We start from the raw sequence: 23156 nt of genomic DNA on the forward strand, positions 1-23156 counted from the left end.
CTATGATTTGAACCTCTACTGTGAGTCCAGCTATAGATTCCGATGCTTCACTTCAGGTTTACTATGTACCTTAGACGTTCTTATTGACGATGAAACACAGAAATTGTATCGGAATTAAATTCAAAAGGCACAATGCCGACTTAAGTACAAGAGGACTGACACTCTAACTTTCTATGATTTGAATCTCTCCTGTGAGTCCAGTTTTAGATTCCGATGCTTCCCTTCAGGTTTACTGTGTACCTTAGACGTTCGTATTGACGATGAAACACAGAAATTGTAACGGAATTAAATTCAAAAGGCACAATGCCGACTTAAGTACAAGAGGACTGACACTCTAACTTTCTATGATTTGAATCTCTCCTGTGAGTCCAGTTTTAGATTCCGATGCTTCCCTTCAGGTTTACTGTATCCCTTGGACGTTCTTATTGACGATGAAACACAGAAATTGTACCCGAATTTAATACAAAAAGGCACAATGCCGACTTAAGTACAAGAGGACTGACACTCTAACTTTCTATAATTTGAACCTATCCTGTGAGTCCAGTTTTAGATTCCATTGCTTAACTTCAGGTTTACTGTAAACCATGGACCTTCGAATTGACGATGAAACACAGAAATTGCATCGGAATGAAATTCGAAATTCACCATGCCGACCTAAGTACAAGAGGAGTGACACTCTAACTTTCTATGATTTGAACCTCTCCTGTGAGTCCAGTTTTAGATGCCGATGTTACACTTCAGTTTTACTGTATACCACGGACTTTCTTATTGACGATGAAGCACAGAAATTGCATCGGAATTAAATTCAAAAGCACAATGCCGACTTAAGTACAGGAGGACTGACACTCTAACTTTCTATGATTTGAACCACTCCTGTGAGTCCAGTTTTAGATTCCGAAGCTTCACTTCAGGTTTACTATATCCCTTGTACCTTCTTATTGACGATGAAACACAGAAATTGCATCCGAATTTAGTACAAAAGCCACAATGCCGACTTGAGTTCAAGAGGACTATCACTCTACCTTTCTACGAGTTGAACTTCTCCTGTGAGTCCAGTTTCAGATTCCGATGCTTAACCTCAGGTTCACTGTATACCTTGGACCATCGTATTGATGGTGAAACACAGAAATTGCATCGGAATTAAATTCAAAAGGCACAATGCCGACTTAAGTACAAGAGGACTGACACTCCAAATTTCTATGATATGAACCTCTCCTGTGAGTCCAGTTTTAGATTCCGATGCTTCACTTCAGGTTTGCTGTGTACCTTGGACCTTCTTATTAACGATGAAGCACACAAATTGCATCGGAATTAAATTCAAAAGGCACAATGCCGAGTTAAGTACAAGAGGACTGACACTCTAAATTTCTATGATTTGAACCTCCACTGTGAGTCCAGCTTTAGATTCCGATGCTTCACTTCAGGTTTACTGTATACCTTGGACCTTCTTATTGACGATGAAACACAGAAATTGTATCGGAATTAAATTCAAAAGGCACAATGCCGACATAAGTACAAGAGGACTGACACTCTAACTTTCTGTGATTTGAACCTCACCTGTGAGTCCAGTTTTTGATTCCGATGCTTCCCTTCAGGTTTACTGTATCCCTTGGACCTTCTTATTGACGATGAAACACAGAAATTGTATCCGAATTTAATACAAAAGGCACAATGCCGACTTTAGTACAAGATAACTGACACTCTAACTTTCTATGATTAGAACCTCTCCTGTGAGTCCAGTTTTAGATTCCGACGCTCCACTTCAGGTTTACGGTATACCTTGGTTCTTCTTATTGACGAGGAAACACAGAAATTGCATCGGAATTAAATTTAAAGTAGCACCATGCCGAGTTAAGTACAAGAGGACGGACACTCTAATTTTCTATGATTTGAACCTCTCCTGTGTGTCCAGATTTAGATTCCGATGGTACACTTCAGGTTTACTATAAACCATGGACCTTCTTATTGACGATGAAGCACAAAAAATGCATCGGAATTAAATTCAAAAAGCACAATGCCGACTTAAGTAGAAGAGGACTGACACTCTAACATTCTATGATTTGAACCTCTCCTGTGAGTCCAGTTTTAGATTCCGATGCTTCACTTCATGTTTACTGTATCCCTTGGACCTTCTTATTGACGATGAAACACAGAAATTGCTTCCGAATTTAATACAAAAGGCACAATGCCGCTTTAAGTACAGGAGGTCTGACACTCTAACTTTCTATGATTTGAACCTCTCCTGCGAGTCCAGTTTTTAATTCCGATGCTTCACTTCAGGTTCACTGTATCCCTTGGACCTTCTTATTGACGCTGAAACACAGAAATTGCATCCGAATGTAATACAAAAGGTACAATGCCGACTTAAGTACAAGAGGACTGACTATCTCTATCTCTATAGTTTGATCCTCTCCTGTGAGTCCAGTTTTAGACTCCGATGCTTCACTTCAGGTTTACTGTATCCCATGGACCATCTTATTGACGATGAAACGCAGAAATTGCATTCGAATTTAATACAAAAGGCACAATGCCGACTATAGTACACGCGGAGTGACACTCTCACTTCCTATGATTTGAACCTCTCCTGTGAGTCCAGTTCTAGATTCCTTAGCTTCACTTCAGGTTAACTGTATCCCTTGGACCTTCATATTGACGAAGAAACACAGAAATTCCATCCGAATTTAATACAAAAGTCACAATGCCGACTAGAGTACAAGAGGACTGACACTCCAACTATCTTAGATTTGTACCTCTCCTGTGAGTCCAGTTTTAGATTCCGATGCTTCACTTCAGGTTAACTGTGTACCTTGGACCTTCTTATTGACGATGAGGCACAGAAATTGCATCAGAATTAAATTCAAAAGCACAATGCCGAGTTAAGTACAGGAGGACTGTCACTCTAACTTTCTATGATTTGAACCTCCACTGTGAGTCCAGCTTTAGATTCCGATGCTTCACTTCAGGTTTACTGTATACCTTGGACCTTTCTTATTGACGATAAAACACAGAAATTGTATCGGAATTAAATTCAAAAGGCACAATGCCGACTTAAGTACAAGAGGACTGACACTCTAACTTCCTATGAATTGAACCTCTCCTGTGAGTGCAGATTCAGATTCCGATCCTTCCCTTCAGGTTTACTGTATCCCTTTTACCTTCTTATTGACGATGAAACACAGAAATTGTATCAGAATTTAATACAAAAGGCACAATGCCGACTTAAGTACAATAGGACTGACACTCTAACTCTCTATGATTTGAACTTCTCCTGTGAGTCCAGTTTTAGATTTTGAAGCTAAACTTCAGGTTTACTGTATCCCTTGGACCTTCTTATTGACGATGAAACACAGGAATTGCATAGGAATTAAATTCCAAATCCACAATGCCGACTTAAGTACAAGAGGACTGACACTCTAACTTTCTGTGTTTTGAACCTCACCTGTGAGTCCAGTTTTTGATTCCGATGCTTCCCTTCAGGTTTACTGTATACCTTGCACCTTCTTATTGACGATGAAACAGAGAAATTGCATCCGAATGTAATACAAAAGGCACAATGCAAACTTAAGTAAAAGAGGACTGACACTCTCACTTTGTATGATTTGAACCTCTTCTGTGAGTCCAGTTTTAGATTCCGATGCTTTGCTTCAGGTTTACTGTATCGCGTTGACCTTCTTATTGACGATGAAACACAGAAATTGCATCCGAATTTAATACAAAAGGCACAATGCCGACTTACGTACAAGTGGACTGACACTCTAACTTTCTATGATTTGAACCTCTAATGTGAGTCCAGTTTTTGATTCCGATGCTTCACTTCAGGTTTACTGCGTACCCAGCACCTTCACATTGACGATGAAGCACAGAAATTGCATCGGAATTAAATTCAAAAGGCACAATGCCGAGATAAGTACAAGAGGACTGACACTCTAACTTTCTATGATTTGAACCTCTCCTGTGAGTCCAGTTTTAGGTTCCGATGCTTTACGTCAGGTTTACTGTATACCTTGGACCTTCTTATTGACGATGAAACACAGAAATTGTATCGGAATTAAATTCTAAAGGCACAATGCCGACTTAAGTACAAGAGGACTGACACTCTAACTTTCTATGAATCGAACCTCTCCTGTGAGTCCAGTTTTAGATGCCGATGTTACACTTCAGGTATACTGTATACCATGGACCTTCTTATTGACGATGAAGCACATAAATTGCATCGGAATTAAATTCAAAAGGCACAATGCCGACTTGAGTACAAGAGGACTGAGACTCTAACTTTCTGTGATTTGAACCTCCCCTTTGAGTCCAGTTTTAGATTTCGATGCTTCACTTCAGGTTTACTGTACACCTTGGACCTTCTTATTGACGATCAAACAAAGAAATTGTATCGGAATTAAATTCAAAATAGCACCATGCCGACTTGAGTACAAAAGGACGGAACCTCTAACTTTCTATGTTTGAAATTCTCCTGTGTGTCCAGTTTTAGTTTCCGATGGTACACTTCTGGTTTACTGTATACCATGGTCCTTCTTATTGCCGATGATGCACAGAAAATGCATCGGAATTAAATTTAAAAGGCACAATGCCGACTTAAGTAGAAGCGGACTGACACTCTAACTTTCTAAGATTTGAACCTCTCCTGTGAGTCCAGTTTTAGATTCCGATGCTTCACTTCAGGTTTACTGTATCCCTAGGACCTTCTTATTGACGATGAAACACAGAAATTGCATCCGAATTTAATACAAAAGGCACAATGCCGACTTAAGTACAGGAGGACTGACACTCTAACTTTCTATGATTTGAACCTCCCCTGCGAGGCCAGTTTTAGATTCCGATGCTTCACTTCAGGTGTACTGTATCCCTTGGACCTTCTTATTGACGATGAAACACAGAAAATACATCCGAATTTAATACAAAAGGCACAATGCCGACTTAAGTACGAGAGGACTGACACTCTCACTTTCTATGATTTGTACCTCTCCTGTGAGTCCAGTTTTAGATTCCGATGCTTAACTTCAGGTTTACTGTATACCTTGGACCTTCGTATTGACGATGAAACACAGAAATTGCATCGGAATTAAATTCAAAAGGCACAATGCCGACATAAGTACAAGAGGACTGACACTCTAACTTTCTATGATTTGAACCTCTCCTGTGAGTCCAGTTTTAGATTCCGAATCTTCACTTCAGGTTACTGTGTACCTTGGACCTTCTTATTGACGATGAAGCACAGAAATTGCATCGGAATTAAATTCAAAAGCCACAATGCCGACTTAAGTACATGAGGACTGACACTCTCACTTTCTGTGATTTGAACCTCTCCTGTGAGTCCAGTTTTAGATTCCAATGCTTCCCTTCAGGTTTACTGTATACCTTGCATCTTCTTATTGACGATGAAACACAGAAATTGCATCCGAATGTAATAGAAAACGCACAATGCCAACTAAAGTACAAGAGGACTGACACTCTCACTTTCTATGATTTGAACCTCTCCTGCGAGTCCACTTTTAGATTCCGATGCTTCACTTCAGGTTTACTGTATCCCATGGACCTTCTTATTGACGATGAAACACAGAAATTGCATTCGAATTTAATACAAAAGGCACAATGATGACTTAAGTACAAGCGGACTGACACTCTCACTTCCTATGATATGAACCTCTCCTGTGAGTCCAGTTTTAGATTCCGATGCTTCACTTCAGTTTTACTGTATTCCTTGGACCTTCTTATTGACGATGAATCACAGAAATTGCATCCGAAGTTAATGCAGAAGGCACAATGCCGACCTAAGTACAAGAGGACTGACACTCTAACTTTCTATGATTTGAACCTCTAAAGTGTGTCCAGTTTTAGATTCCGATGCTTCACTTAAGGTTTACTGTATCCCTTGGACCTTCTTATTGACGATGAAACGCAGAAATTGCATTCGAATTTAATCCAAAAGGCACAATGCCGACTTAAGTACAAGCGGACTGACACTCTCACTTCCTATGATTTGAACCTCTCCTGTGAGTCCAGTTTTAGATTCCGATGCTTCACTTCAGTTTTACTGTATCCCTTGGGCCTTCTTATTGACGATGAAACACAGAAATTGTATCCGAATGTAATACAAATGGCACAATGCCAACTTAAGTACAAGATTACTGACACTCTCACTTTCTATGATTTGAACCTCACCTGTGAGTCCAGTTTTAGATTCCGATGCTTCGCTTCAGGTTTACTGTATGAAGTTGACCTTCTTATTGACGATGAAACACAGAAATTGCATCCGAATTTAATACAAAAGGCACAATGCCGACTTATGTACAAGTGGACTGACACTCTAACTTTCTATGATTTGAACCTCTAATGTGAGTCCAGTTTTAGATTCCGATGCTTCACTTCAGGTTTACTGTGTACCCAGCACCTTCACATTGACGACGAAGCACAGAAATTGCATCGGAATTAAATTCAAAAGGCATAATGACGAGTTAAGTACAAGAGGACTGACACTATAACTTTCTATGATTTGAACCTCTCCTGTGAGTCCAGCTTTAGATTCCGATGCTTCACTACAGGTTTACTGTATCCCTTGGACCATCTTATTGACGATAAATCACAGAAATTGCATCCGAATTTAATGCAAATTTCACAATGCTGACTTATGTACAAGTGGACTGACACTCTAACTTACTATGATTTGAACGTCTAATGTAAGTCCGGTTTTGGATTCCGATGCCTCACTTCATTACTGTTTCCGTTGGACCTTCTTATTGACGATGAAACACAGAAATTGCATCGGAATTAAATTCTAAAGGCACAATGCCGAGTTAAGTACATGAGGACTGACACTCTAACTTTCTATGATTTGAACCTCCACTGTGAGTCCAGCTTTAGATTCCGATGCTTCATTTCATGTTTACTGTATACCTTGGACCCTCTTATTGACGATGAAACACAGAAATTGCAGCCGAGTTTAGTACAAAAGGCACAATGCTGACTTCAGTAAATCAGGACTGACACTCTCACTTTCTATGATTTGAACCTCTCCTGTGAGTCCAGTTTTAGATAACGATGGTTCACTTCAGGTTTACTGTATCACATGGACCTTCTTATTGACGATGAAACACAGAAATTGCATTTGAATTTTCATACAAAAGGCACAATGCCGACTTAAGTACAAGCGGACTGACACTCTCACTTCCTATGATTTGAACCTCTCCTGTGAGTCCAGTTTTAGATTCCGATGCTTCACTTCAGTTTTACTGTATCCCTTGGACCTTCTAATTGACGATGAATCACAGAAATTGCATCCGAATTTAATGCAGAAGGCACAATGCCGACTTAAGTACAAGAGGACTGACACTCTAACTTTCTATGATTTGAACCTCTAAAGTGAGTCCAGTTTCAGATTCCGATGATTCACTTAAGGATTACTGTATCCCTTGGAGCTTCTTATTGACGATGAAACGCAGAAATTGCATTAGAATTTAATCCAAAAGGCACAATGCCGACATAAGTACAAGCGGACTGACACTCTCACTTCCTATGATTTGAACCTCTCCTGTGAGTCCAGTTTTAGATTCCGATGCTTCACTTCAGATTTACTGTATACCTTGCACCTTCTTATTGACGATGAAACACAGAAATTGCATCCGAATGTAATACAAAAGGCACAATGCCAACTTAAGTACAAGAGGAGTGACACTCTCACATTTATTATGATATGATCCGGTCCTGTGAGTCCAGTTTTATATTCCGATGCTTCACTTCAGGTTTACTGTATCCCTTGGACCTTCTTATTGACGATGAAACACAGAAATTGCATTCGAATCTAATACAAAAGGCACAATGCCAACTTAAGAACAAGAGGACTGACACTCTAACTTTCTATGATTTGAACCTCTCCAGTGAGCCCAGTTTTAGATTCCGATGCTTCACTTAAAGATTACTGTATCCCTTGGACCTTCTTATTGACGATGAAACGCAGAAATTGCATTAGAATTTAATCCAAAAAGCACAATGCCGACATAAGTACAAGCGGACTGACACTCTCACTTCCTATGATTTGAATCTCTCCTGTGAGCCCAGTTTTAGATTCCGATGCTTCACTTCAGATTTACTGTATACCTTGCACCTTCTTATTGACGATGAAACACAGAAATTGCATCCGAATGTAATACAAAAGGCACAATGCCAACTTAAGTACAAGAGGACTGACACTCTCACTTTCTATGATATGAAACTGTCGTGTGAGTCCAGTTTTAGATTCCGATGCTTCACTTCATGTTTACTGTATACCTTGGACCTTCTTATTGACGATGAAACACAGAAATTGCATCGGAAATAAATTCCAAAGGCACAATGCCGAATTAAGTACAAGAGGACTGACACTCTAACTTTCTATGATTTGAACCTCTCCTGTGAGTCCAGTTTTAGATTCCGATGCTTCACTTAAGGATTACTGTATCCCTTGGACCTTCTTATTGACGATGAAACACAGAAATTGTATCCGAATTTATTACAAAAGTCACAATGCCGACTTAAGTACAAGAGGACTGACACTCTAACTTTCTATGATTTGAACATCTCCTGTGAGTCCAGTTTTAGATTCTGAAGCTTCACTTCAGGTTTACTGTATCCCTTGGACCTTCTTATTGACGATGAAAAACAGAAATTGCATATGAATTTAATACAAAAGTCACAATGCCGACTTAAGCACTAGAGGACTGACACTCTAACTTTCTATGCTTTGAACCTCTCCTGAGAGTCCAGTTTTAGATTCCGATGCTTAACTTCAGGTTTACTGTATACCTTGGACCTTCGTATTGACGATGAAACACAGCAATTGCATCGGAATTAAATTCAAAAGGCACAATGCCGACATAAGTACAAGAAGACTGACACTCTAACTGTCTATGATTTGAACCTCTCCTGTGAGTCCAGTTTTAGATTCCGATGCTACACTTCAGGTTTATTGTATACCATGGACCTTCTTATTGACGATGAAAGACAGAAAATCCATCGGAATTAAATTCAAAAGGCACAATGCCGAGTTAAGTACATGAGGACTGACACTCTAACTTTCTATGATTTGAACCTCCACTGTGAGTCCAGCTTTAGATTCCGATGCTTCACTTTAGGTTTACTGTATACCTTGGACCTTCTTATTGACGATGAAACACAGAAATTGCATCGTAATTAAATTCTAAAATCACAATGCCGAGTTAAGTACATGTGGACTGACACTCTAACTTTCTATGATTTGAACCTCCACTGTGAGTCCAGCTTTTGATTCCGATGCTTCACTTCAGGTTTACTGTATACCTTGGACCTTCTTATTGACGATGAAACACAGAAAATGCATCGGAATTAAATTCCAAAGGCACAATGCAGAATTAAGTACAAGAGGACTGACACTCTAACTTTCTATGATTTGAACCTCTCCTGTGAGTCCAGTTTTAGATTCCGATGCTTCACTTAAGGATTACTGTATCCCTTGGACCTTCTTATTGACGATGAAACACAGAAATTGTATACGAATTTAATACAAAGGCACATTGCCGACTTAAGTACAAGAGGACTGTCACTCTCACTTTCTATGATTTGAACCTCTCCTGTGAACCCAGTTTTAAATTCCGATGCTTCACCTTAGGTTTACTCTATCCCTTGGACCTTCTTATTGACGATGAAACACAGATATTGCATTCGAATTTAATACAAAAGTCACAATGCCGACTTGAGTACAGGAGGACTAACATTCTAACTTCCTATGATTTGAACCTCTCCTGTGAGTCCCGCTTTAGATTCCGATGCTTCACTTGAGGTTTGCTGTGTACCTTTGACCTTCTTATTGACGATGAAAGACAGAAATTGCATCGGAATTAAATTCAAAAGGCACAAAGCCGAGTTAAGTACATGAGGACTGACACTCTAACTATCTATGATTTGAACCTCCACTGTGTGTCCAGCTTTAGATTCCGATGCTTCACTTCAGGTTTACTGTATACCTTGGACCTTCGTATTGACGATGAAACAGAGAAATTGCATCGGAATTAAATTCAAAAGGCACAATGCCGAGTTAAGTACATGAGGACTGACACTCTAACTTTCTATGAATTGAACCTCCACTGTGAGTCCAGCTTTAGATTCCGATACTTCACTTCAGGTTTACTGTATACCTTGGACCTTCTTATTGACGATGAAACACAGAAATTGCATCGGAATTAAATTCCAAAGGCACAATGCCGAATTAAGTACAAGAGGAATGACACTCTAACTTCCTATGATTTGAACCTCTAATGTGAGTCCAGTTTTAGGTTCCGATGCTTCACTTCATGTTTACTGTATACCTTGGACTTTCTTTATGACGATGAAGCACAGGTATTGCATCGGAATTAAATTCAATAGGCACAATGCCGACATAAGTACAAGAAGACAGACACTCTATCATTCTATGATTTGGACCACTCCTGTGAGTCCAGTTTTAGATTCCGATGCTTCACTTTAGGTTTATTGAATCCCTTGGACCTTCTTACTGACGATGAAACACAGAAATTGCATCCAAATTTAATACAAAAGGCACAATGCCGACTTAAGTAAAAGAGGACTGACACTCTCACTTTCTATGATTTGAGCCTCTCCTGTGAGTTCAGATTTAGATTCCGATGCTTCACTTCAGGTTTACTGTATCCCTTGGACCTTCTTATTGACGATGAAACGCAGAAATAGCATCCGAATTTAATACAAAAGGCACAATGCTGACTTAAGTACAAGAGGACTGACACTCTTATTTTCTATGATTTGAACCTCTCCTGTGAGTCCAGTTTTAGATTCCGATGCTTCACTTCTGGTCTACTGAATCCCTTGGACCTTCTTATTGACGATGAAACACAGAAATTGCATCCGAATTTAATACAAAAGGCACAATGCCGACTTAAGTACAAGAGGACTGACACTCTCACTTTCTATGAATTGAACCTCTCCTGTGAGTCCAGTTTTAGATTCCGATGCTTCACTTCAGGTTTACTGTATACCTTGGACCTTCTTATATGACGATGAAACACAGAAATTGCATCGAAATTAAATTCAAAAGGCACAATGCCGACTTAAGTAGAAGAGGACTGACACTCTAACTTTGAATGATTTGAACCTCTTCTATGAGTCCAGTTTTAGATTCTGATGCTTCACTTCAGATTTACTGTATACCTTGCACCTTCTTATTGACGATGAAACACAGAAATTGCATCCGAATGTAATACAAAAGGCACAATGCCAACTTAAGTACAAGAGGAGTGACACTCTCACTTTCTATGATATGAACCCGTCCTGTGAGTCCAGTTTTATATTCCGATGCTTCACTTCAGGTTTACTGTATCCCTTGGACCTTCTTATTGACGATGAAACACAGAAATTGCATTCGAATTTAATACAAAAGGCACAATGCCAACTTAAGAACAAGAGGACTGACACTCTAACTTTCTATGATTTGAACCTCTAAAGTGAGTCCAGTTTTAGATTCCGATGCTTCACTTAAGGATTACTGTATCCCTTGGACCTTCTTATTGACGATGAAACACAGAAATTGCATCCGAATGTAATACAAAAGGCACAATGCCAACTTAAGTACAAGAGGACTGACACTCTCACTTTCTATGATATGAAACTATCGTGTGAGTCCAGTTTTAGATTCCGATGCTTCACTTCAGGTTTACTGTATACCTTGGACCTTCTTAATGACGATGAAACACAGAAACTGCATCGGAATTAAATTCTAAAGGCACAATGCCGAGTTAAGTACGTGAGGACTGACACTCTAACTTTCCATGATTTGAACCTCCACTGTGAGTCCAGCTTTAGATTCCGATGCTTCACTTCATGTTTACTGTATACCTTGGACCTTCTTATTGACGATGGAACACAGAAATTGCATCGGAATTAAATTCCAAAGGCACAATGCCGAATTAAGTACAAGAGGACTGACACTCTCACTTTCTATGAATTGAACCTCTCCTGTGAGTCCAGTTTTAGATTCCGGTGCTTCACTTCAGGTTTACTGTATACCTTGGACCTTCTTATATGACGATGAAACACAGAAATTGCATCCGAATTTAATCCAAAAGGCACAATGCCGATTTAAGTACAAGAGGACTGACACTCTAACTTTCTATTATTTGAACCTCTAATGTGAGTCCAGTTTTAGATACCGATGCTTCACTTCAGGTTCACTGTTTCCGTTGGACCTTATTTTTGACGATGAAGCACAGAAATTGCATCGGAAGTAAATTCAAAAGGCACAATGGCGACTTAAGTACAAGAAGAGTGACACTCTAACTTTCTAAGATTTGAACCCCTCCTGTAAGGCCAGTCTTAGATTCCGATACTTCACTTCAGGTTTACTGTATCCCTTGGAATTTCTTATTGACAATGAAACACAGAAATTGCATCCAAATTTGATACAAAAGGCACAAGGCCGACTTAAGTACAAGAGGACTGACACTCCAACTTTCTATGATTTGAACCTCTCCTGTGAGTCGAGTTTTACATTCCGATGCTTCACTTCAGGTTTACTGTATTCCTTTGACCTTCTTATTGACGATGAAACACAGAAATTGCATAAGAATTTAATACAAAATGCACAATGCTGTCTTAAGTGCAGGAGGACTGACACTCTAACATTATATGATTTGAACCTCCCCTGTGAGTCCAGTTTAAATTCCGATGATTCGCTTCAGGTTTACTGTATCCCTTGGACCTTCTTATTGACGATGAAACACAGAAATTGCATCCGAATTTAATACAAAAGGCACAAAGCCGACTTAAGTACAAGAGGACTGACACTCTAACTTCCTATGATTTGAACCTCTCCTGTGAGTCGAGTTTTACATTCAGATGCTTAACTTCAGGTTTAAAGTATACCTTGGACCTCCGTATTGACGATGAAACACAGAAATGGCATCGGAATTAAATTCAGAAGACACAATGCCGACATAAGTCCAAGAGGACTGACACTCCTACTTTCTATGATTTGAACCTCTCCTGTGAGTCCAGTTTTAGATTCCGATGCTTAACTTCAGGTTTACTGTGTACCTTGGACCTTCTTATTGACGATGAAACACAGAAAATGCATCCGAATTTAATACCAAAGGCACAAAGCGGACTTAAGTACAAGTGGACTGACACTCTCACTTTCTATGATTTGAACCTCTCCTGTGAGTCCAGTTTTAGATTCCGATGCTTGACTTCAGGTTTACCGTATACCTTGCAACTTCTTATTGACGATGAAGCACAGAAATTGCATCCGAATGTTAAACAAAAGGCACAATGCCAATTTAAGTACAAGAGGACTGACACTCTCATTTTCTATGATTTGAACCTCTCCTGTGAGTACAGTTTTAGATTCCGATGCTTCACTTCAGGTTTACTGAATCCCTTGGACCATCTTATTGACGATGAAACACAGAAATTGCATCCGAATTTAATACAAAAAGCACAATTCCGACTTAAGTACAAGAGGACTGGCCCTCCAACTTTCTATGATTTGAACCTCTCCTGTGAGTCCAGTTTTAGATTCCGATGCTTCACTTCAGGTTTACTATATACCTTGGACCTTCTTATTGCCGATGAAAGACAGAAATTGAATCGGAATTAATTTCAAAAGGCACAATGCCGACTTAAGTACAAGAAGACTGACACTCTATCTATCTATGATTTGAACCACTCCCGTGAGTCCAGTTTTAGGTTCCGATGCCTCACTTCAGGTTTACTGTATCCCTTGGACCTTCTTATTGACGATGAAACACAGAAATTGCATTCGAATATAATTCAAAAGGCACAATGCCGACTTAAGTACAAGAGGACTGACACTCTCATATCCTACGATTTGAACCTCTCCTGTGAGTCCAGTTTTAGATTCCGATGCTTCACTGCATGATTTACTGTTTCCCTTGGACCTTCTTATTGACGATGAAACACAGGAATTGCATCCGAATTTAATACAAAAGGCACAATGCCGACTTAAGGACAAGAGGACTGACACTCCAACTTTCTATGATTTGAACATCTCCTGTGAGTCCAGTTTTAGATTCCGATGCTTCGCTTCTGGTTTACTGTGCACCCTGGACCCTCATATTGGCGATGAAGCACAGAAATTGCATCGGAATTAAATTCAAATGGCACAATGCCGAATTAAGTGCAAGAGGACTGACACTCTAACTTTCTATGATTTGAACCTCTCCAGTGAATCCAGCTTTAGATTCCGATGCTTCACATCAAGTTTACTGTTTCCCTTGGACCTTCTTTTTGACGATGAAGCACAGAAATTGCATCGGAATTAAATTCAAAAGGCACAATGCTGTCTTAAGGGCAGGAGGACTGACACTCTAACATTATATGATTTGAACCTCCCCTGTGAGTCCAGTTTATATTCCGATGATTCACTTCAGGTTTACTGTATCCCTTGGACCTTCTTATTGACGATGAAACACAGAAATTGCATCCGAATTTAATACAAAAGGCACAAAGCCGACTTAAGTACAAGAGGACTGTCACTCTAACTTTCTAGGATTTGAACCTCTCCTGTGAGTCGAGTTTTACATTCAGATGCTTAACTTCAGGTTTAAAGTATACCTTGGACCTCCGTATTGACGTTGAAACACAGAAATGGCATCGGAATTAAATTCAGAAGACACAATGCCGACATAAGTCCAAGAGGACTGACACTCCAACTTTCTATGATTTGAACCTGTCCTGTGAGTCCAGTTTTAGATTTCGATGCTTAACGTCAGGTTTACTGTGTACCTTGGACCTTCTTATTGACGATGAAACACAGAAAATGCATCCGAATTTAATACCAAAGGCACAAAGCCGACTTAAGTACAAGTGGACTGACACTCTCACTTTCTATGATTTGAACCTCTCCTGTGAGTCCAGTTTTAGATTCCGATGCTTCACTTCAGGTTTACCGTATACCTTGCAACTTCTTATTGACGATGAAGCACAGAAATTGCATCCGAATGTTAAACAATAGGCACAATGCAGAATTAAGTACAAGAGGACTGACACTCTCACGTTCTATGATTTGAACCTCTCCTGTGAGTCCAGTATTAGATTCCGATGCGTCACTTCAGATTTACTGTATGCCTTGGACCTTCTTATTGACGATGAAACTCAGAAATTGCATCCGAAGTTAATACAAATGGCACAATGCCGACTTAAGTACAAGAGGACTGACACTCTCATTTTCTATGATTTGAACCTCTCCTGTGAGTACAGTTTTAGATTCCGATGCTTCACTTCAGGTTTACTGAATCCCTTGGACCATCTTATTGACGATGAAACACAGAAATTGCATCCGAATTTAATACAAAAAGCACAATGCCGACTTAACTACTAGAGGACTGGAACTCCAACTTTCTATGATTTGAACCTCTCCTGTGAGTCCAGTTTTAGATTCCGATGCTTCACTGCAGGTTTACTGTATACCTTGCAACTTCTTATTGACGACGAAACACAGAAATAGCATCCGAATTTTATACAAAAGGCACAATGCCGACATAAGTACAAGAGGACTGACACTCCAACTTTCTATGATTTGAACATCTCCTGTGAGTCCAGTTTTAGATTCCGATGCTTCGCTTCTGGTTTACTGTGCACCCTGGACCCTCATATTGACGATGAAGCACAGAAATTGCATCGGAATTAAATACAAATGGCACAATGCCGAATTAAGTACAAGAGGACTGACACTCTAACTTTCTATGATTTGAACCTCTCCAGTGAGTCCAGCTTTAGATTCCGATGCTTCACTTCAGGTTTACTGTTTCCCTTGGGCCTTCCTTTTGACGATGAAGCACAGAAATTGCATCGGAATTAAATTCAATAGGCACAATGCCGACTTAAGTACAAGAAGACTGACACTCTATCTTTCTATGATTTGAACCACTCCTGTGAGTCCAGTTTTAGATTCCGATGCTTCACTTCGGGTTTACTGTATCCCTTGGACCTTCTTATTGACGATGAAACACAGAAATTGCATCCGAATTTAATACAAAAGGCACAATGCCGCCTTAAGTACAAGAGGACTGGCACTCTAACTTTGTATGATCTGCACCTCTCCTGTGAGTCGAGTTTTAGATTCCGATGCTTCACTTCAGGTTTACTGTATACCTTGGACCTTCTTATTGACGATGAAACACAGGAATTGCATCGGAATTAAATTCAAAAGCCACAATGCCGACTTAAGTACAAGAGGGGTGACACTCTAACTTTCTATGATTTGAACCTCTCCTGTGAGTCCAGTTTTAGATTCCGATGCTACACTTCAGGTTTGTTGTATACCATGGACCTTCTTATTGTCGATGAAGCACAGAAAATGCATCGGAATTAAATTCAAAAGCCACAATGCCGACTTAAGTACAAGAGGAGTGACACTCTAACTTTCTATGATTTGAACCTCTCCTGTGAGTCCAGTTTTAGATTCCGATGCTACACTTCAGGTTTATTGTATGCCTTGGACTCTCTTATTGACGATGAAACACAGAAATTGCATCCGAATTTAATACAGAAGGCACAATGCCGACTTATGTACAGGAGGACTGACTCTCTAACTTTCTATGATTTGAACCTCTCCTGTGACTCCAGTTTTAGATTCCGATGCATCACTTCAGTTGTAATGTATCCCTAGGACCTTCTTATTGACGATGAAACACAGAAATTGCATCAGAATTGAATTTGAAAGGCACAATGCCGACCTAAGTATAAATGGTCTGAGACTCTAACTTTCTATGATTTGAACCTCTCCAGTGACTCCAGTTTTAGATTCCGATGCTTCACTTCAGGTTTACTGTATCCCTTGGACCTTCTTATTGACGATGAATCACAGAAATTGCATCCGAATTTAATACGAAAGGCACAATGCCGACTTAAGTACAAGAGGACTGACACTCTAACTTTCTATGATTTGAACCTGTAATGTGAGTCCAGTTTTAGATTCCGATGCTTCACTTCAGATTTACTGTATACCTTGGACCTTCTTATTGACGATGAAACACAGAAATTGCATCGGAATTAAATTCAAAATGCACAATGCCGACTTAAGTACAAGAGGATGGACTCTCTAACTATCTATGATTTCAACTTCTCCTGTGAGTTTAGTTTTAGATTCCGATACTACACATCAGGTTTACAGTATACCATGGACCTTCGTATTGACGATGAACCACAGAAAATGATTCGGTATTAAATTTAAAAGGCACAATGCCGACTTTAGTACAAGAGGACTGACACTCTAATTTTCTATGATTTGAACCTCTCCTGTGAGTCCAGTTTTGGAATCCGATGCTTCACTTCAGGTTAACTGTGTGCTTTGGACTTTCTTATTGACGATGAAACACAGAATTTGCATCGGAATTAAATTCAAAAGGCACAATGCCGACTTAAGTACAAGAGGACCGACACTCTAACTGTCTACGTTATTAACCTCTCCTGTGAGTCCAGTTTTGGATTCCGATGCTTTACTTCAGGTTTACTGTATACCTTGAACCTTCTTATTGACGATGAAACACAGAAATTGCATCGGAGTTAAATTGAAAAGGCACAATGCCGACATAAGTACAAGAGGACCGACACTTTAACATTCTATGTTTTGAACCTCTCCTGTGAGTCCAGTTTTAGATTCCGATGCTTCACTTCAGGTTTACTGTATACCTTGGACCTTCTTATTGACGATGAAACACAGAAATTGCATCGGAATTAAATTCAAAAGACACAATGCCGACTTAAGTACAAGAGGATGGACACTCTAACTTTCTATTATATGAACCCCTCCTGTAAGTCCACTTTTAGATTCCGATGCTTCACTTCAGGTTTACTGTATACCTTGGACGTTATTATTGACGATGAAACGCAGAAATTGCTTTCGAATTTAATACAAAAGGCACAATGCCGACTAAAGTACAAGAGGAGTGACACTCTAACTTTCTATGATTTGAACCTCTCCTGTGAGTCCAGTTTTAGATTCCGATTCTTCACTTCAGGTTTACTGTATCCCTTCGACTTTCTTATATACGATGAAAAACAGTAATTGCATCCGAATTTAATACAAAAGGCACAATGCTGACTTTAGTACAAGAGGACTGGCACTCTACCTTACTATGATTTGCGTTCAGTTTGAATTTCGATGCTTCACTTCAGGTATACTGTATACGTTGGTCCTTATTGGCGATGAAGCACAGAAAATTCATCGGAATTAAATTCAAAAGGCACAATGCCGACTTAAGTACAAGACGATTGACTCTCTAACTTTCAATGACTTGAACCTCTAATGTAAATCCAGTTTTAGATTCCGATGCTTCACTTCAGGTTTACTGTATCCCTTGGCCCTTCTTTATGACGATGAAGCACAGAAATTGCATCGGGATTAAATTCAAAAGGCACAATGCCGACTTAAGTACAAGAAGACTGACACTCTATCTATCTATGATTTGAACCACTCCCGTGAGTCCAGTTTTAGGTTCCGATGCCTCACTTCAGGTTTACGGTATCCCTTGGACCTTCTTATTGACGATGAAACGCAGAAATTGCATCCGAATATAATACAAAAGGCACAATGCCGACTTAAGTACAAGAGGACTGACACTCTCATATCCTATTACTTGAACCTCTCCTGTGAGTCCAGTTTTAGCTTCCGATGCTTCACTTCATGGTTTACTGTTTCCCTTGGACCTTCTTATTGACGATGAAACACAGGATTTGCATCCGAATTTAATACAAAAGGCACAATGCCGACTTAAGTACAAGAGGACTGACACTCCAACTTTCTATGATTTGAACCTCTCCCGTGAGTCCAGTTTTAGATTCCAATGCTTCACTTCAGGTTTACTGTATACCTTGTACCTTCTAATTGACGACGAAACACAGAAATTGCATCCGAATTTTATACAAAAGGCACAATGCCGACATAAGTACAAGAGGACTGACACTCCAACTTTCTATGATTTGAACATCTCCTGTGAGTCCAGTTTTAGATTCCGATGCTTCGCTTCTGGTTTACTGTATACCTTGGACCTTCTTATTGACGAGGAAACACAGAAATTGCATCGGAATTAAATTCAAAAGGCACAATGCTGACTTAAGTACAAGAGGACTGACACTCTAAACTTCTATGATTTGAACCTCTCCTGTGAGTCCAGTTTTGGATTCCGATGCTTCACATCAGGTTTACTGTATACCTTGGACCTTCTTATTGACGATGAAACACACAAATTGCATCGGAATTAAATTCAAGAGGCACAATGCCGACTTAAGTACAAGAGGACGGACACTCTAACTTTCTATTATTTGAACCTCTCCTGTGAGTCCAGTTTTAGATTCCGATGCTTCACTTCAGGTTTACTGTATACCTTGGACCTTCTTATTGGCGATGAAGCACAGAAATTGCATCGGAATTAAATACAAAAGGCACAAAGCCGACTTAAGTACAAGAGGACTGTCACTCTATCTTTCTATGATTTGAACCTCTCCTGTGAGTCCAGTTTTGGATTCCGATGCTTCACTTCAGGTTCACTGTACACCTTGGACCTTCGTATTGACGATGAAACACAGAAAGTGTATCCAAATTAAATTCAAAAGGCACAATGCTGACTTAAGTACAAGAGGACGGACACTCTATCTTTCTATGATTTGAACCTCTCCTGTGAGTCCAGTTTTGGATTCCGATGCTTCACTTCAGGTTCACTGTATACCTTGGACCTTCGTATTGACGATGAAACACAGAAATTGTATCCAAATTAAATTCAAAAGGCACAATGCTGACATAAGTACAAGAGGACGGACACTCCAACTTTCTATGATTTGAACATCTCCTGTGAGTCCAGTTTTAGATTCCGATGCTTCGCTTCTGGTTTACTGTATACCTTGGACCTTCTTATTGACGAGGAAACACAGAAATTGCATCGGAATTAAATTCAAAAGGCACAATGCTGACTTAAGTACAAGAGGACTGACACTCTAAACTTCTATGATTTGAACCTCTCCTGTGAGTCCAGTTTTGGATTCCGATGCTTCACATCAGGTTTACTGTATACCTTGGACCTTCTTATTGACGATGAAACACAGAATTTGCATCGGAATTAAATTCAAAAGGCACAATGCCGACTTAAGTACAAGAGGACCGACACTCTAACTGTCTACGTTATTAACCTCTCCTGTGAGTCCAGTTTTGGATTCCGATGCTTTACTTCAGGTTTACTGTATACCTTGAACCTTCTTATTGACGATGAAACACAGAAATTGCATCGGAGTTAAATTGAAAAGGCACAATGCCGACATAAGTACAAGAGGACCGACACTTTAACATTCTATGATTTGAACCTCTCCTGTGAGTCCAGTTTTAGATGCCGATGCTTCACTTCAGGTTTACTGTATACCTTGGACCTTCTTATTGACGATGAAACACAGAAATTGCATCGGAATTAAATTCAAAAGACACAATGCCGACTTAAGTACAAGAGGATGGACACTCTAACTTTCTATTATTTGAACCCCTCCTGTAAGTCCACTTTTAGATTCCGATGCTTCACTTCAGGTTTACTGTATACCTTGGACGTTATTATTGACGATGAAACGCAGAAATTGCTTTCGAATTTAATACAAAAGGCACAATGCCGACTAAAGTACAAGAGGAGTGACACTCTAACTTTCTATGATTTGAACCTCTCCTGTGAGTCCAGTTTTAGATTCCGATTCTTCACTTCAGGTTTACTGTATCCCTTCGACTTTCTTATATACGATGAAACACAGTAATTGCATCCGAATTTAATACAAAAGGCACAGTGCTGACTTTAGTACAAGAGGACTGGCACTCTACCTTACTATGATTTGCGTTCAGTTTGAATTTCGATGCTTCACTTCAGGTATACTGTATACGTTGGTCCTTCTTATTGGCGATGAAGCACAGAAAATTCATCGGAATTAAATTCAAAAGGCACAATGCCGACTTAAGTACAAGACGATTGACTCTCTAACTTTCAATGACTTGAACCTCTAATGTGAATCCAGTTTTAGATTCCGATGCTTCACTTCAGGTTTACTGTATCCCTTGGCCCTTCTTTATGACGATGAAGCACAGAAATTGCATCGGGATTAAATTCAAAAGGCACAATGCCGACTTAAGTACAAGAAGACTGACACTCTATCTATCTATGATTTGAACCACTCCCGTGAGTCCAGTTTTAGGTTCCGATGCCTCACTTCAGGTTTACGGTATCCCTTGGACCTTCTTATTGACGATGAAACACAGAAATTGCATCCGAATATAATACAAAAGGCACAATGCCGACTTAAGTACAAGAGGACTGACACTCTCATATCCTATTACTTGAACCTCTCCTGTGAGTCCAGTTTTAGATTCCGATGCTTCACTTCATGGTTTACTGTTTCCCTTGGACCTTCTTATTGACGATGAAACACAGGATTTGCATCCGAATTTAATACAAAAGGCACAATGCCGACTTAAGTACAAGAGGACTGACACTCCAACTTTCTATGATTTGAACCTCTCCCGTGAGTCCAGTTTTAGATTCCAATGCTTCACTTCAGGTTTACTGTATACCTTGTACCTTCTAATTGACGACGAAACACAGAAATTGCATCCGAATTTTATACAAAAGGCACAATGCCGACATAAGTACAAGAGGACTGACACTCCAACTTTCTATGATTTGAACATCTCCTGTGAGTCCAGTTTTAGATTCCGATGCTTCGCTTCTGGTTTACTGTATACCTTGGACCTTCTTATTGACGAGGAAACACAGAAATTGCATCGGAATTAAATTCAAAAGGCACAATGCTGACTTAAGTACAAGAGGACTGACACTCTAAACTTCTATGATTTGAACCTCTCCTGTGAGTCCAGTTTTGGATTCCGATGCTTCACATCAGGTTTACTGTATACCTTGGACCTTCTTATTGACGATGAAACACACAAATTGCATCGGAATTAAATTCAAGAGGCACAATGCCGACTTAAGTACAAGAGGACGGACACTCTAACTTTCTATTATTTGAACCTCTCCTGTGAGTCCAGTTTTAGATTCCGATGCTTCACTTCAGGTTTACTGTATACCTTGGACCTTCTTATTGGCGATGAAGCACAGAAATTGCATCGGAATTAAATACAAAAGGCACAAAGCCGACTTAAGTACAAGAGGACTGTCACTCTATCTTTCTATGATTTGAACCTCTCCTGTGAGTCCAGTTTTGGATTCCGATGCTTCACTTCAGGTTCACTGTATACCTTGGACCTTCGTATTGACGATGAAACACAGAAATTGTATCCAAATTAAATTCAAAAGGCACAATGCTGACTTAAGTACAAGAGGACGGACACTCTAACTTTCTATGATTTGAACCTCTCCTGTGAGTCCAGTTTTAGATTCCGATGCTTCACCTAACGTTTACTGTATACCTTGGACCTTCTTATTGACGATGAAGCACATAAAATGCATCGGAATTAAATTCAAAAAGCACAATGCTGACTTAAGTACAAGAGGACTGACACTCTAAACTTCTATGATTTGAACCTCTCCTGTGAGTCCAGTTTTGGATTCCGATGCTTCACATCAGGTTTACTGTATACCTTGGACCTTATTATTGACGATGTAACACACAAATTGCATCGGAATTAAATTCAAGAGGCACAATGCCGACTTAAGTACAAGAGGACGGACACTCTAACTTTCTATGATTTGAACCTCTCCTGTGAGTCCAGTTTTAGATTCCGATGCTTCACTTCAGGTTTACTGTATACGTTACACCTTCTTATTGACGATGAAACACAGAAGTTGCATCGGAATTAAATTCAAAAGGCACAATGCCGACTTAAGTACAAGAGGACTGATACTATAACTTTCTATGATTTGAACCTCTCCTGTGAGTCCAGTTTTAGATTCCGATGCCTCACTTCAGGTTTACTGTATCCCTTCGACCTTCTAATTGACGATGACACACAGAAATTGCATCCGAATTTAATACAAAAGGCACAATGCTGACTTAAGTACAAGAGGACTGACTCTCTAACTTTCTATGATTTGAACCTCTCCCGAGAGTTCAGTTTGAGATTTCGATGCTTCACTTCAGGTTTACAGTATCCCTTGGACCTTCTTATTGACGATGAAACACAG

The sequence above is a fragment of the Schistocerca serialis genome, chromosome 5 (genome assembly GCF_023864345.2).
Source record: "Schistocerca serialis cubense isolate TAMUIC-IGC-003099 chromosome 5, iqSchSeri2.2, whole genome shotgun sequence".
Taxonomy (NCBI): Eukaryota; Metazoa; Arthropoda; class Insecta; order Orthoptera; family Acrididae; genus Schistocerca; species Schistocerca serialis.